Source organism: Bufo gargarizans, chromosome 6 (assembly GCF_014858855.1).
Source record: "Bufo gargarizans isolate SCDJY-AF-19 chromosome 6, ASM1485885v1, whole genome shotgun sequence".
Classification (NCBI taxonomy): Eukaryota; Metazoa; Chordata; class Amphibia; order Anura; family Bufonidae; genus Bufo; species Bufo gargarizans.
In genome coordinates, this window is record NC_058085.1 from 378,245,571 (window position 1) to 378,260,837 (window position 15,267).

Here is a 15,267-nt window from a genome sequence, read left to right on the forward strand (position 1 = left end):
CCTGCTCAACCAGAACCTCTTTGGGTAGCCCCACTCGGGAAAACATCTCCATTAACTCTTTTACTATGAGTTTGGCCGATGTATGTCGCAGTGGCACCGCCTCCAGGTACCGAGTGGCGTAGTCCAGGATGACCAAGATGTGTTGGTGCCCCCGAGTGAACTTTGCTACTGGGCCTAAGAGATCCATAGTGATTCTCTCAAATGGTACCTCGATAATCGGGAGGAGCACTAAGGGACTGCGGAATAGGTGCTGGGGGCTAGTGGTTTGGCAGGTCTGGCAAGATTTAGAAAAGTCATCCACCTCTCTAAAGACACTGGGCCAGTAAAACCATTGTAGTATCCGGTCCTGTGTCTTCTGAAGTCCTAGATCTCCCCCGAGAACATTTTGGTGGGCTAACTCTAACATGAGTTTTCTATAGGCCCCGGGCACCACCAACTGTTCAACAAGTTCACCCCGCAGCTGGTTTACCTGATATAGCATATTCTGGTGAACCACAAAACGGGGAAACATCGACTTGGCCCCAGGTTGTTGGGGTACACCAGAAAGTATTACCACATTCCCCTGGCCCAGGATAGGGTTGGGTCTCGGCGTTGGGCTGTACCGAAATTCTCCCCGGAGACATTGAGGTCTGCCAACCCAGGACCTGGTGGTAACTCATCCACGTCTCCCACCATTACCCTATGCGGGGTTGTCTCCCAGGTTCCCAGGGTTCTGGCCGTCCCCCTGAACAAGGTCAATCTCCTGGGCTTATTCCTGTCTCAGGGGTATCCTTAACTCTCACAACCGGCCATAGGGCAGGGAAACCTGGAAAGTCTCTCCCTATTATGAGTTCATAGTGGAGATTTGTGGCGACTGCCACTTTGTGGGTCCACCTGCTGGCTACCGTAGTTAGAGACACCAGCGCGGTGGGGTAGTCTTTCAAGTCTCTATGAATGCACATCACCCCAACTTTCCAGCCAGTATACTCAGCGGACCGCACCAGGGTAACCCTTACCAGGGTCACCAAGCTCCCTGAGTCTAGCAGCACCTCCACTTGAGTGTCTCCCATTTCCACCTGGCACAAGTGGTCTAGAGCCTCTGGGGTACGTGTGGCACACAGTTTCCTAGAATGTAGCGATTGTCGGTAACCACAATTAGTGTCCATGGGCTCAACCCGATGAGGACACTCAGCCCTGGTGTGGCCAGGTTCCTGACACCGCCAGCAGATTAACTGGGTCCGGCCCATAGGGGAAACCTCCGGTGGGGTTTTATAGACTCATACCGGTTGGCCTGGGGTGGGGAGTTCTTAAGTTTGCCTGCCCTCCTCCCAAAAGAACCCTCCTTGAGATCTGGCCTGGAACATGGGGAGTAGTCACCCACCCAGCACTTTGACTACTCCTAGTAAGAGCCGTCCCAGATCAGCTATGATAGCCCTCTGTGGGGTCCAGGTGTATATAAGGCCTGGTGCAGGCACTGTTAATAAAATCCTTCTGATTCACTCTTAACTAAGGTTCGGCTAGTTATTGGGTGGGCTATCGTATGCTGGAGGGTTTCAAGGCGCCGGAAGGAACTGTACGAAGGGTACTCAGCAGGAGTACCAGCGGCTTCGTAACATTGATTGGCAGCAGCGGGATTCACTCCTTCATGCCATAAAAACCCTGGAACCACTACAAGACTGGTGGATGGAGCAAAATTACTAGCTGCTTAAGAGAACAACGCTGAAGGACTTGCTGGAGGCTCTAGGGAGAACGGCGAGCAACAAGTCAAAAGGCGCCATCATAGCAGAGATCATGGAGAACGACGGGATCGGCAGTCCCTCGTCCAGGGGATTCGAGGACTCGGAATTCCAGAGAGAAGTTAATAGGCGGCTAGCTTTCTTCGGGCTGAACCCTGGGACTTAGGTCATCCTGCAGATAATGAATCAAGTACAGGAGGAAAGGAATGCGGAGTGGCAGCGCCAACTGCAGATGGCAAGGATCAGAATTCGGGTGTCACCAAACCCGACACAGAACAGCGAGCCCTCAGGTCAAAGGAAGATCAATTATGCTGCGTTTAAAGCTTTCGATGACCCGGAGGGTGACATAGACGGATACATGGGTAGATAGAATAGGTCCTCGTGCTGGCCAGCAAACTCACGGGCCAAGCAGCAGAGACATATTGGGAGGTACCAGACAAGGACAGCACCAGCTGCGCTCGGATCAAAGAAAAACTCCTCGCCAGGTATGCTATGACATTAGAAGCATACCAGCAGAGGTTCAGGGCTCTGAAAAAGGGGCCCAAAGACTCTTATGCAGATTGGGCCTACCAAGCACCTAGATACAGGGCATTAGAGCCTCTACCCTGGAGGACAAGGTGGAGCTCATACTCCTGAAATAGTTTTACGAGGTCACAGTGCCCGAGGTGAGAGACTGGGTAAGGGATAAACAGCCCCTTACCATGGATGAAGCCGGCCATCTTGTGGATGAGCACCAGGACGCAAGACAGTGGGAAAAAACCAGAGGCTCGGGCCCCAGCTAAACTGGCAACCCCAACACCGACCCTGGCACTGCGACCAAGCTCCACCACCCCACAGGCACCAACTTCCTCGGTACAGCGATCCCAAGCCTGCTGCTTTAAGTGCAATCAGCGGGGGGACAAGCAGTGGGACTGCCCGCATCCGGGACAAAAACCCTTGTCGTCTCGACCGGGGTACGACCAACCTCGAGAGAATGCCCACTGCCTGAACTGGGAACCATACGCCCGAGACCGGAGAATAATACCTTGGCGGCAGAAGAAAGCTGGAGAGTCCTGCACAAGGCAGATCCGGTGCAAGCCAGCAACCCAGACAACAGGCGGCATCACCGACAAGTGGTTCGAGTGAATAGACAAGCCACGGAAGGACTTCGGGACATCGGGGCCACCCTCACCCTGATCCAACCCTACAGAGTACCCCAAGTAGAGAGAACGGGTCACAAGGTGGCAGTCAGGGTAGCGGACAGCATCATCTACCGGTTGCCAACGGCCAAAGTTCACTTGGATTGGGGTGTTGATGCCCACATAGTAGAGGTCGGAGTAATGCAGAACTTACCTGCTAGGGAACGATTTGGGTCAGTTGACCTCTGCGTTTACCGCTGCCATCACTGAAACGGCCTGCCCCGTTACCACCTGGTCCCAAATCCGGCAAGTGCAAGGACACCCACACTCCAGGGAGGCCCAGGTAAACCCATTGACCCTGAACCTCCCCCGACTATACCTGACCCCCCCTTTGTCCCGACGAGTCAGGAACATGACAACTCCCCGACAGTACCTCTAGTAGCTTGGGACACACCGGCCGAGTTCCAGGAAGAGACCAGGCAGGACCTTTCTCTGGCCAAGTACAGTGCCCAAGTGGACCAGGACCAGGGAGGGCTAGACGGGGACCCCCAAAAGTACCGTCCCGAACTGTTGTGGATCAGCCATGATATCCCCCTGGCAGGGCATATGGGGATCCGCTGTACGTTACATAGGCTGACCCAAAGCTTCTTCTGGCTGTGAATTTCGGGGCACGTCAAAGAATACTGTAAAACGTGCGATGCCTACCAGCTGACATGGAAGAGAGGGGATCACCCGCAGTCCAGTCTCCACACGATGCCCATAGTCAGCGAGCCCTTTGGCCGCATCGCTGTGGACATCGCGGGACCCCTGGCCAAGCCTAGTCTATCAGGGAAGAGATTCATTCTCACCGTGGTGGACTACGCTACGAGATACCCCGAAGCAGTAGCGCTGCCTAATATCCATGCAGAGACGGTGGCATAGGCGCTGATAAAGGTGTTTTCCAGAGTTGGGTTCCCTCGAGAGATACTTACCGATCAGGGGACCTAATTCACAGAAGCCCTCACCCACCAGCTCTGGAGGATTGTGGAATTAGGCCTCTACAGAGCTCCCCATACCACCCCCAGACTAACAGCCTCTGTGAGCGGTTCAATGGGACCCTGAAGCAGATGCTCAGGACCTTTGCCACCGCTTACAGAGATTGGGAGCGATTCATGCCACATCTGCTCTTTGCGTATCAAGAAGTGCACACAGGAATCTACTGGGTTCTCGCCGTTTAAGTTACTGTATGGGAGGTGGGTATGGGGACCCCTAGACCTCATCAGAGAGCATTGGGAGAGGGCCACTAGTGAGAAAGGGACCCCTGTTTTCCCATACGTTGGGGAACTACGAGACCGTCTGGAGCAGCTGGCTCAGTTGGTCCGAGAGAACCTCCAGACGGCCCAGAAGTGCCAGAAGGTATGGTACGACAGGAGGGCCAGGGACCGTAGCTTTTGGGTCGGCCAGAAGGTACTAGTCCTTCAACCGACCAAGCACAACAGGCTGCAGGCCTCCTGACAGGGACCGTACCAGGTGGTGGAGCAGATCCATGACACCACCTATGTCATATCCCAATGCTCTGATGCGAGGGTACGTCGGACCTTCCACGTCAACATGCTGAAGGCATACGAGGAGCAGACAAAGGAAGTCACAGCGGTTTGTGCCCCAGCCGCTGATGATAGTGAAAACCTTCCTTTGCCTGACCTCTTAGAAGAGCAGAAGCGAGGAGGGACAATCGAGGGGTCCAGCTCGGAGAGGGGTTGAGCCCGGGGGAGTGGACCTCCGCATTCTACTCCACAAAATGTGGAAGATGTTTTCTGCCAAACCGGGTTATACTTACCTAGCCACTCACCCCGTAGAAACCCCTGGTCAGACACCGGCGCATCAGCCAGCCTATCGCATCCGTGAAGCAGTCAGGGAAGGGATGCGAGCCGAGATCCAGGATATGCTGGACCTAGGAGTAATTGAAGACTCCAAAAGTCCTTGGGCCTTCCCTGTAGTCTTGGTGCCCAAAAAGGACGGATCCACACGCTTCTGCGTGGACTACCGTCGGTTAAACGACAAGACTGTGACTGACGCCTACCCTATCCCCTGAGTAGACGAACTGCTGAACCGCTTGTCCAAGGGTAACTACCTGACTAAGATTTATGCAAGGGATACTAGCAGATCCCACTGGCGCCGGAGGCCATGCCAAAGTCGGCCTTCCTCACCCCGTTTGGCTTTTACCAGCTGGGCACTCACTAATACTTGGAACCAGACAATATGATTTAATGTACAATAGACAAATAGCTAATAAAAACTCCATACAATAAAATCCAAAATTCGCATATGGACCAATTACAGTGTGTAAATCTAATATAAAATAGATATAAAATAGTCCTGTGCAAAAATTAATTCTCCATATAGTCTCTTAAGAGGGGAGCTAAAATCCAACTGATCTCTTAGTTTGAAAGCAAAATCTCATGGCAAGTGTGCGGCGTCCCGCTAAACAGGCCCAGTTCTTATGCACTTTAGTTGTATCCAAAGTCAGTTCACACAGCTATGCTCTTACAGGGGTATTATATTCATATGCCGTCAGTCCTGAGACACTAGTGCTATAATTGTGATACACTTACTTGTCCGCGATCTCACCCTTCGTCTATACCGCGCTGGTTCGAATCACGCGCTGACCTGCAGACGTGTATCGATGCCGGTTTCCGTGACTGATGACGTTCTTACGTGGCTGCAACTAATTTAAGTAGATAAGAACTGGGCCTGTTTAGCGGGACGCCGCACACTTGGCATGAGATTTTGCTTTCAAACTACAAGATCTAAGACTATATGGAGAATTAATTTTTGTACAGGACTATTTTATATCTATTTTTATATTAGATTTATAGACTGTAATTGGCCCAAATGCTATTTTTTGTGTGCAGCCTTGCAATATCCTTTTACTCTTTACCAGATTAAGGTGATGCCATTCGGGATAAACGCCCCTGCTACACTTCAGAGGATGGTCGACTGACTCCTAGAGGGACTTCAGGAGTTCTCTTGCGCGTACATAGACGACATAGCGGTCTACAGTGACACCTGGGAGGAGCACTTGGAACATCTAGGGGTAGTCTTGGATAGGGTCCAAACCACAGGACTGACCTTCCAACAACTGAAGACAACCCTAGTTAATGCCCCATCTAACCGCTTTCTTGTTTATGCAGACGCTTATATGGCTGGGTGCGGTGTTGAGCCAGGTCGGAGAGGATGGAGGAGAACACCCCGTGGCGTACATCAGCCGCAAACTACTACCCAGAGAAGTGAGCTACGTCACGGTGGAGAAAGAGTGCCTGGTGCTGGTCTGGGAACTCAAAAAGTTGCAGCCAAATCTCTACGGCCATAAGTTCTCCCTCCTTACTGACCACAATCCTCTGGTCTGGCTCAACAGGGTGGCCGGGGACAACACCAGGCTGTTTAGATGGAGCCTGGCACTGCAACCTTAGAACTTTACTATTCACTATCAGCCAGATAAACAGAACAGGAATCCTGATGGGCTGTCCCGCCAGATGGAATTGGTGTCTACTTCCTGAGTACCTTCTTCCCCGGACACCCCCAAGTCGACCTGATTGGGGCCGAGCCGGGTCTGCCGGGACTGTCGGTCATGGGAGAGCACTGTGACAGTTAGGGACAGCCCCCCCCCTCGTGTTTGCCCTGTTCTGTTTATTTGTCCCATCTCAGAAGGGTGCTCTATGGCCCAGTTGTACTTTTCCCCCTTTGTTTTCCACCCTGGGAAAAGCGCTCGGACGTTTTGTCGCAGTTTAATGGAGCCATGGGCGGGCTACAAGTTTCCACCTAACCCGTTGGTACGCCAGAGGAGAGTGCCAGCCAATCAGCAGGAGAGCTACAGTTGTTTACTTTCTAACTGTCCAATCCCCAAGACGCCGCTCTCCAGGACTAAGCTGATTGGCCGGCCACGCACAGCTCGAGTTCAAGCGCCATATTAGAATCCGGCGGACTAACATGATTAAGCCCAGGGAACTGCTCCTTGGATCGGAGACAAGCCACACACCAGAGTATATCGCTCAAAGATTGCACCGTCGCCCAAGCCCAGATCCGAGCGCTATTTTCCCCAAGTGTTCCCCATCTATTGTGTCAAAGGATAAGGTGTGCAACCATGTAAGGTTTGTATGGACACCCTGTAGTCTGGGAGACAAGGTAAGACTTATCCCTATTTCCCAGACACAGCGGTGCCAGGGCTGTGTCCCTTTGTTCTGTCCCTGGACCCCCTGTCGGGTCCAGGTGTATATAAGGCCTGGTGCAGGCACTGTTAATAAAAATCTGTCTGATTCTCTCTTAACTAAGGTTCGACTAGTTATTGGGTGGGCTATCGTATCCTGGAGGGTTTCAAGGCGCAGGAAGGAGCTGTACAAAGGGTACTCAGCCAGAGAGCCAGCGGCTTCGCAACATTTAAAAAATTGCAGAACATTATAGAAAGGGAACTCTCAGTAACAGAGTACACTAGGTGATATAGTGAGGAAGCTCTGAGGAGACTGAGGCTCAGTGCAGAGTACACTAGGTGATATAGTGAGGAAGCTCTGAGGAGACTGAGGCTCAGTACAGAGTACACTAGGTGACATAGTGAGGAAGCTCTGAGGAGACTGAGGCTCAGTACAGAGTACACTAGGGGATATAGTGAGGAAGCTCTGAGGAGACTGAGGCTCAGTACAGAGTACACTAGGGGATATAGTGAGGAAGCTCTGAGGAGACTGAGGCTCAGTACAGAGTACACTAGGGGATATAGTGAGGAAGCTCTGAGGAGACTGAGGCTCAGTGCAGAGTACACTAGGTGATATAGTGAGGAAGCTCTGAGGAGACTGAGGCTCAGTGCAGAGTACACTAGGTGACATAGTGAGGAAGCTCTGAGGAGACTGAGGCTCAGTACAGAGTACACTAGGGGATATAGTGAGGAAGCTCTGAGGAGACTGAGGCTCAGTACAGAGTACACTAGGGGATATAGTGAGGAAGCTCTGAGGAGACTGAGGCTCAGTACAGAGTACACTAGGTGATATAGTGAGGAAGCTCTGAGGAGGCTGAGGCTCAGTACAGAGTACACTAGGGGATATAGTGAGGAAGCTCTGAGGAGACTGAGGCTCAGTACAGAGTACACTAGGGGATATAGTGAGGAAGCTCTGAGGAGACTGAGGCTCAGTACAGAGTACACTAGGTGATATAGTTAGGAGGCTCTGAGGAGACTGGGGCTCAGTAACAGAGTACACTAGGTGATATAGTGAGGAAGCTCTGAGGAGACTGAGGCTCAGTAACAGAGTACACTAGGTGATATAGTGAGGAAGCTCTGAGGAGACTGAGGCTCAGTAACAGAGTACACTAGGTGATATAGTGAGGAAGCTCTGAGGAGACTGAGGCTCAGTACAGAGTACACTAGGTGATATAGTGAGGAAGCTCTGAGGAGACTGAGGCTCAGTACAGAGTACACTAGGTGATATAGTGAGGAAGCTCTGAGGAGACTGAGGCTCAGTACAGAGTACACTAGGTGATATAGTGAGGAGGCTCTGAGGAGACCAGGGCTCAGTACAGAGTACACTAGGTGATATAGTGAGGAAGCTCTGAGGAGACTGAGGCTCAGTACAGAGTACACTAGGTGATATAGTGAGGAAGCTCTGAGGAGGCTGAGGCTCAGTACAGAGTACACTAGGTGATATAGTTAGGAGGCTCTGAGGAGACTGAGGCTCAGTACAGAGTACACTAGGTGATATAGTGAGGAGGCTCTGAGGAGACTGAGGCTCAGTACAGAGTACACTAGGTGATATAGTGAGGAAGCTCTGAGGAGACTGAGGCTCAGTACAGAGTACACTGGGTGATATAGTGAGGAAGCTCTGAGGAGACTGAGGCTCAGTACAGAGTACACTAGGGGATATAGTGAGGAGGCTCTGAGGAGGCTGAGGCTCAGTACAGAGTACACTAGGTGATATAGTGAGGAGGCTCTGAGGAGGCTGAGGCTCAGTACAGAGTACACTAGGTGATATAGTGAGGAAGCTCTGAGGAGACTGGGGCTCAGTAACAGAGTACACTAGGTGATATAGTGAGGAAGCTCTGAGGAGACTGGGGCTCAGTACAGAGTACTCTAGTGAGGAAGCTCTGAGGAGACTGGGGCTCAGTACAGAGTACACTAGGTGATATAGTGAGGAAGCTCTGAGGAGACTGAGGCTCAGTAACAGAGTACACTAGGTGACATAGTGAGGAAGCTCTGAGGAGACCTAGGCTCAGTACAGAGTACACTAGGTGATATAGTGAGGAAGCTCTGAGGAGACTGAGGCTCAGTACAGAGTACACTAGGTGACATAGTGAGGAAGCTCTGAGGAGACTGAGGCTCAGTACAGAGCACACTAGGTGATATAGTGAGGAAGCTCTGAGGGGACTGAGGCTCAGTACAGAGTACTCTAGTGAGGAAGCTCTGAGGAGACTGGGGCTCAGTACAGAGTACACTAGGTGATATAGCGAGGAAGCTCTGAGGGGACTGAGGCTCAGTAACAGAGTACACTAGGTGATATAGTGAGGAAGCTCTGAGGGGACTGAGGCTCAGTACAGAGTACTCTAGTGAGGAAGCTCTGAGGAGACTGGGGCTCAGTACAGAGTACACTAGGTGATATAGTGAGGAAGCTCTGAGGAGACTGGGGCTCAGTAACAGAGTACACTAGGTGATATAGAGGGGAAGCTCTGAGGAGACTGAGGCTCAGTAACAGAGTACACTAGGTGATATAGTGAGGAAGCTCTGAGGGGACTGAGGCTCAGTACAGAGTACTCTAGTGAGGAAGCTCTGAGGAGACTGAGGCTCAGTACAGAGTACACTTGGTGATATAGTGAGGAAGCTCTGAGGAGACTGAGGCTCAGTACAGATTACACTAGGTGATATAGTGAGGAAGCTCTGAGGAGACTGAGGCTCAGTACAGAGTACACTAGGTGATATAGTGAGGAGGCTCTGAGGAGACTGAGGCTCAGTACAGAGTACACTAGGTGATATAGTGAGGAAGCTCTGAGGAGACTGAGGCTCAGTTCAGAGTACAGTAGGTGATATAGTGAGGAAGCTATGAGGAAACTGAGGCTCAGTACAGAGTACACTAGGTGATATAGTGAGGAAGCTCTGAGGAAACTGAAACTTATTAACAGTACACTAGGTCATTGTAACGGTCACGTACACACACACACACACATGGGGGGAGGATAGTGACCAATGCGCTCCACCCTCACCCCTGGCCCTGCCTACTTGCCTCACGAGTCCTCATGACAGGGGACAACTGGACGGCAGTCCCTAACTTAGCATACGTGCAGGAAGGACAGACAAGACAAATAACGGATAGTGAACGGACCGGGTCAAAACCAAGAGGACAACGCAGTACAGAGGGATAAGCAAAGAAAGGTCAGGAGAAGCCGGGGTCATAAATACCAGGAGAGTCGAGAAGTACCAAAGGAGTCCGCCCAGAATAGTCAGGTCGAAGCCGAAGTCAATATACCAGGAAGGATGCGCAGTACAGGAGGAGCAGGCAAAGGATCGTCAGGGAACAGGATCAGGTAAGTACACAGGTATCCAACAACTGCCAGGAACCTAAATTAACAGGCAACCTGTGGCCAGCAGGCTGCCTGTATTTATAGTGGAGAGTGAGGGTCATGTGACGTGGCCAGCGTCACATGACCGACAGACCGACCAGTCGAGCACCAAGTGATCAGCTTGCCGCTCAAGGCAGACCTAGAAGCAGGGAGCTTCCAAGCTAACAGAGCCGCCCTGGGAACGAGGTCAAACACAGATCCTCGCTCTTGAAGCTAAGCAGCAGGTCTGCGGCTGATGGGAGACCGAGTGCGCCTTCGGCACCCCGTTACAGTACCCGCCCTTTTACGAGGGGCCACCGGACCCAAGACTTCAGGCGATGGCCTTTCAGGGTGTTCTTAATGAAATTTTCGAACAAGTCTAGGAGCATGAACCTCCCTGGCAGGTACCCAAGATCTCTCTTCAGGTCCATACCCCTTCCAGTGAATCAGGTACTGCAAGGAATTACGCACCTTCCTGACATCTACTATTTTAGACACCACATACTCGACAGCATCATTAACAAGAACCGGCATAGGCGAGGCTTTCGATCTTTCGATGGTACTACCGGTTCAAAATATTTTTTAAGTTGAGATTTATGGAACACATTATGAATGTGGAATGACTCGGGCAGCTCCAACCTAAATGATACCGGGTTAATCACCTCCGTAATCTTGTATGGTCCAATAAAACGAGAAGCAAACTTTTTAGAATCTACCTTAAGAGAGAGATTCTTGGAGGACAACCATACCTTATCCCCAACCTGAAAATTCACCCCCCTTGAACGTCTCCTATCGGCCATGAGTTTCTGAGAACTTTGAGCCTTTCTAAGTTCGATTGAACCCGGGCCCAAACTGTGCACAGTTCAGAGGAGAGCCTATCCGCCTCAGGGTTAGAGGAGGAGACGGATGACCCAGAATGAAAACGGGGATGGAAACCATGGTTACAAAAGAAAGGTAAAACCCCAGCAGAAGAATTGACACGGTTAGTCAAAGCAAATTCAGCCAATGGAAGAAATTTCACCCATAATTGCTGGTCATCAGCAACATACAACCTCAAGAATTGTTCCACAGACTGATTAAGGCGTTCAGTCCGCCCATTACCCTCAGGGTGGTAGGCAGAGGCAAAAGACAATGAAATTTGACATTTTTGACAGAAGGCCCTCCTTCTGCACACCTCTGTCAGAAACAATATTTTCCGGGATACCATGCAATCAAACAATTTCTTTCACAAAAATAGACGCCAGGGTTTTGGCATTCGGGAGTTTAGACAGGGGAATGAAATGGACAATCTTGCTAAACCTACCCACTACCCAAACTACAGTCTTACCCTCCGCCAGCGGTAGGTCAGTTATAAAGTCCATCAAGATATGGGACCAGGGTCTACTGGGAATGGGTAGGGGTCGTAGGTTACCAGCAGGGCGAGTCCTCGGTGTCTTGGACCTGGCACAAACCTCACAGGCTGACACGTAGGACTTGACATCCCCAGTTAGAGTGGGCCACCAATAAGATCTAGAAACCATATCCTTAGTGCCCTCAACACCCGGATGTCCACAAAAGGCAGAATCGTGACACTCACCCAACAGCTGGAGACGAAATTGTACAGGAACAAACAAATCTGTTGGAGTGCATACCAGTGCCAGATGTTGTTCAGACCTAATGCGAGCCGAGCTATCCTGGGTTAGAGCTGCTATGAAGATTTTTTGCTGGTAGGATGGATTCAGGTGGTACCTCAGTAGGTTGAAAAGCATGGAAGCTCTGAGATAATGCGTCCACCTTCACATTTTTACTTCCCGGCCTGAACGTAATGGAAAAATCAAAACAAATAAAAAACAGAGCCCATCTGGCTTGACGGGGATTCAACCTCTTAGCAGACTTGAGAAACATAAGGTTTTTATGGTCAGTGACAACAGTTAAACAATGCCTTGTCCCCTCTAGAAAATGCCTCCGATCCTCAAATGCCCATTTAATGGCCAGCAGCTCCCTATTCCCTATGTTGTAGTTTCTCTCCGTGGGAGAGAATTTCCTGGAGAAGAAGGCACACGGTCTCAGGTTAGTGAGGCTAGCAGGACTTTGTGAAAGGACTCCACCTCCACAATAAAAGGTCTCTCCTGATCAGGCTGGATCAGAATGGGAGCGCTACTGAATGCCTTTTTTAATTTTTCAAATGAAGAAATGGCCTCAGTAGACCAATTTTCCAAATCCGCCCCTTTTTTAGTAAGGTCGGTCAACGGTTTAGCAATTATGGAAAAAGTCATAATAAATTTGCGATAGTAATTGGCGAAACCTAAGAACCGTTGTAAGGCCTTTAAGGATGAAGGTCTTACCCATTCCTTAATTGCTAGTACCTTACCAGGATCCATCTTGAAGGTGTGAGGAGTCAGAACATGCCCTAGAAACAGAATCTCCTGTACACCAAAGACACATTTCTCTTGCTTAGCGTATAGCTGATTCTCCCTCAACACCTCTAATACTTGTTTAACATGAGACACATGGGATTCGAAGTCAGGAGAGAATATCAAAATGTCGTCAAGATAGACGATAACAAATTTACCTAAGAACTCCCTAAGAATGTCATTCATGAAGTTTTGTAACACAACTGGGGCATTGCTGAGTCCAAAAGGCATCACCTAATATTCAAAGGGTCCTGCCGGAGTATTGAACGCCGTCTTCCATTCGTCTCCCTCCTTGATTCGGATTAGATTGTATGCCCCTTTCAGGTCAATCTTGGAAAACCAGGTTGCCCCCAGAACCTGGTTAAATAAATCCAGAATCAATGGGAGGAAGTATCTATTCTGGACAGTGATTTTATTTAATCTCTGGTAATCGATACATGGCCTAAGACCACCATCTTTTTTCTTAACAAAGAAAACCCCCGCCCCCATAGGAGAGACAGAAGGTCTAATATGCCCTTTACCAAGGCTCTCCTTAATATAATCTTCCATGGCCTTGCGTTCAGGCTTAGAAAGATTATAAATTCGCCCCTTAGGAAACTTGGCCCCCTCTACTAGCTCTATAGTACAATCATAAGGTCTATGGGGGGGTAGAACCTCCGGGGTTGGTGATGAGAATACATCAGAATATTCCCTAACAACAGTTGGTAAAGTATCAGACTTTACTGAGACCCCAGCCTGTACCACGGACAAGCACGAGTCACACTTAGGCCCCCATCTCACCAACTCCCCCTTGGACCAATCTATAGTGGGGTTATGTAGTCGGAGCCAAGGCAACCCTAGTACCACCTCAGCCGGTAGGTTCTCCAGGACTAAAAGGGAACATCTCTCTGAGTGGCACACACCCACGGTTAGAGAAATCTCTGAGGTACATGAGCTCACCGTGCCACCAATAAGAGGAGTAGCATCAATAGCCATGACATGGATAGGAGTTGGTAAAGCAAACATTGGAATACCCAATCTTACAGCGTACTCAGAGTCAATAAAGCTGGCCACTGAGCCAGAATCAGTAAAGGCCTTACCCGGCCATTTATCTACCCCCAGAGAAATCATAATGGGTACCAAAAGCTTAAATTTAGAAAAATCAGGGTGTACCTGGGCTTTAGGTTGCCATGCCTTAGGAGACTTGACAGAGAGGACCTTCTTAGGACACTGGTTGATCCAATGGTCAGGATCTCCACAGTAAAAGCATTCTCCACGTCTGCGGCGAAGATTCCCTAGGGTCATGCCAACCTGCATGGGTTCCTCGGTGGAGACCTCAGCATTGTCTCTGGGATAGGCCTCCGGCTGGACCACCATCTGGGAAGAGAACTGTTGTTCCTGTCGTCTCTCTCTAACCCGTCGGTCAAGTCGGACAACAAGGGTCATCATCTCCTCTAAGGTCTCTGGAAGTTGATAACTGACCAAAGATCCTTTAAATTATCAGACAGACCTGACCTGAACTGACTCTTCAGGGCTGGTTCGTTCCATCCTGAGGGGACACACCACCTTTGGAATTGGGTGAAATAATCCTCCGCAGGTAGTTTGCCCTGAACCAGTGCCTATAGAGCTGTCTCAGCTACTAGAGCCCTGTCTGGTTCATCATAGAGGGTACCCGGGGCCTGAAAGAACCCCACCCCACAGAAGTTAAACAAATGGCGCCAGAAGGTAGAGAGAACGCCCAGTCCTGGGGATCACCCTGTAGTCGGGAAATTATAATGCCCACATGTTGACTCTCGGGGCCAGAGGACACGGGGCGCAAACAGAAGTAAAGTCTGCAACTCTCCTTAAAACAGAGAAACTTTTTTGGGGTGTGGCCAACTGCCGGCATGAGAGCACGCGTTTGAGAGACGCTCCGATAACCCTCTCTAATCCTGCTCCATCCTGACAAACTGCCGACCCCAGGAACTGACTGGACGGTGTGCAGACGAAAGAGAAGACCCCGCACTCCGACGATGGGGCCCAGCAAGGCCCAGAATGCGGCCGAGAGGCTAAAAGAGTTCGCCAGGTCTGAGGCCCAGAGTGGCGCCGCGATCGCATCACCATCGCGCGCGGCGGTCACAAGGGGACAGGCTGCACAACAAGCCGAGGCGGATGAACCAACTGAGCCGGAGTTTACCCTCAAGGCGGCATATGACCAGCTATTAGTGGCGATCTCCTCGTGCCAATCCTCGCTGACCGGGAAGCTGGAGGAGGTGAGAGTGGATGTCAGCCTACTCCGCCATGACATGCAGCAGCTGCGCGATCGGGTCAAAACCACTGAGGATCGCGTCTCGGCCCTAGAAGACCTGACAAGACCGATCGAGGGGAGAGTGCAAGACCTGGAGAGAGCGGTGGGTCAGTGGCAGCAGAAATGCGACGACTTAGAAAACAGGTCGCGCCGCAATAATGTGAGAATCCTGGGCCTACCTGAAAAGGCTGAGGGAAGGGATCCGGCAGCGTTCCTTGAGGCCTGGT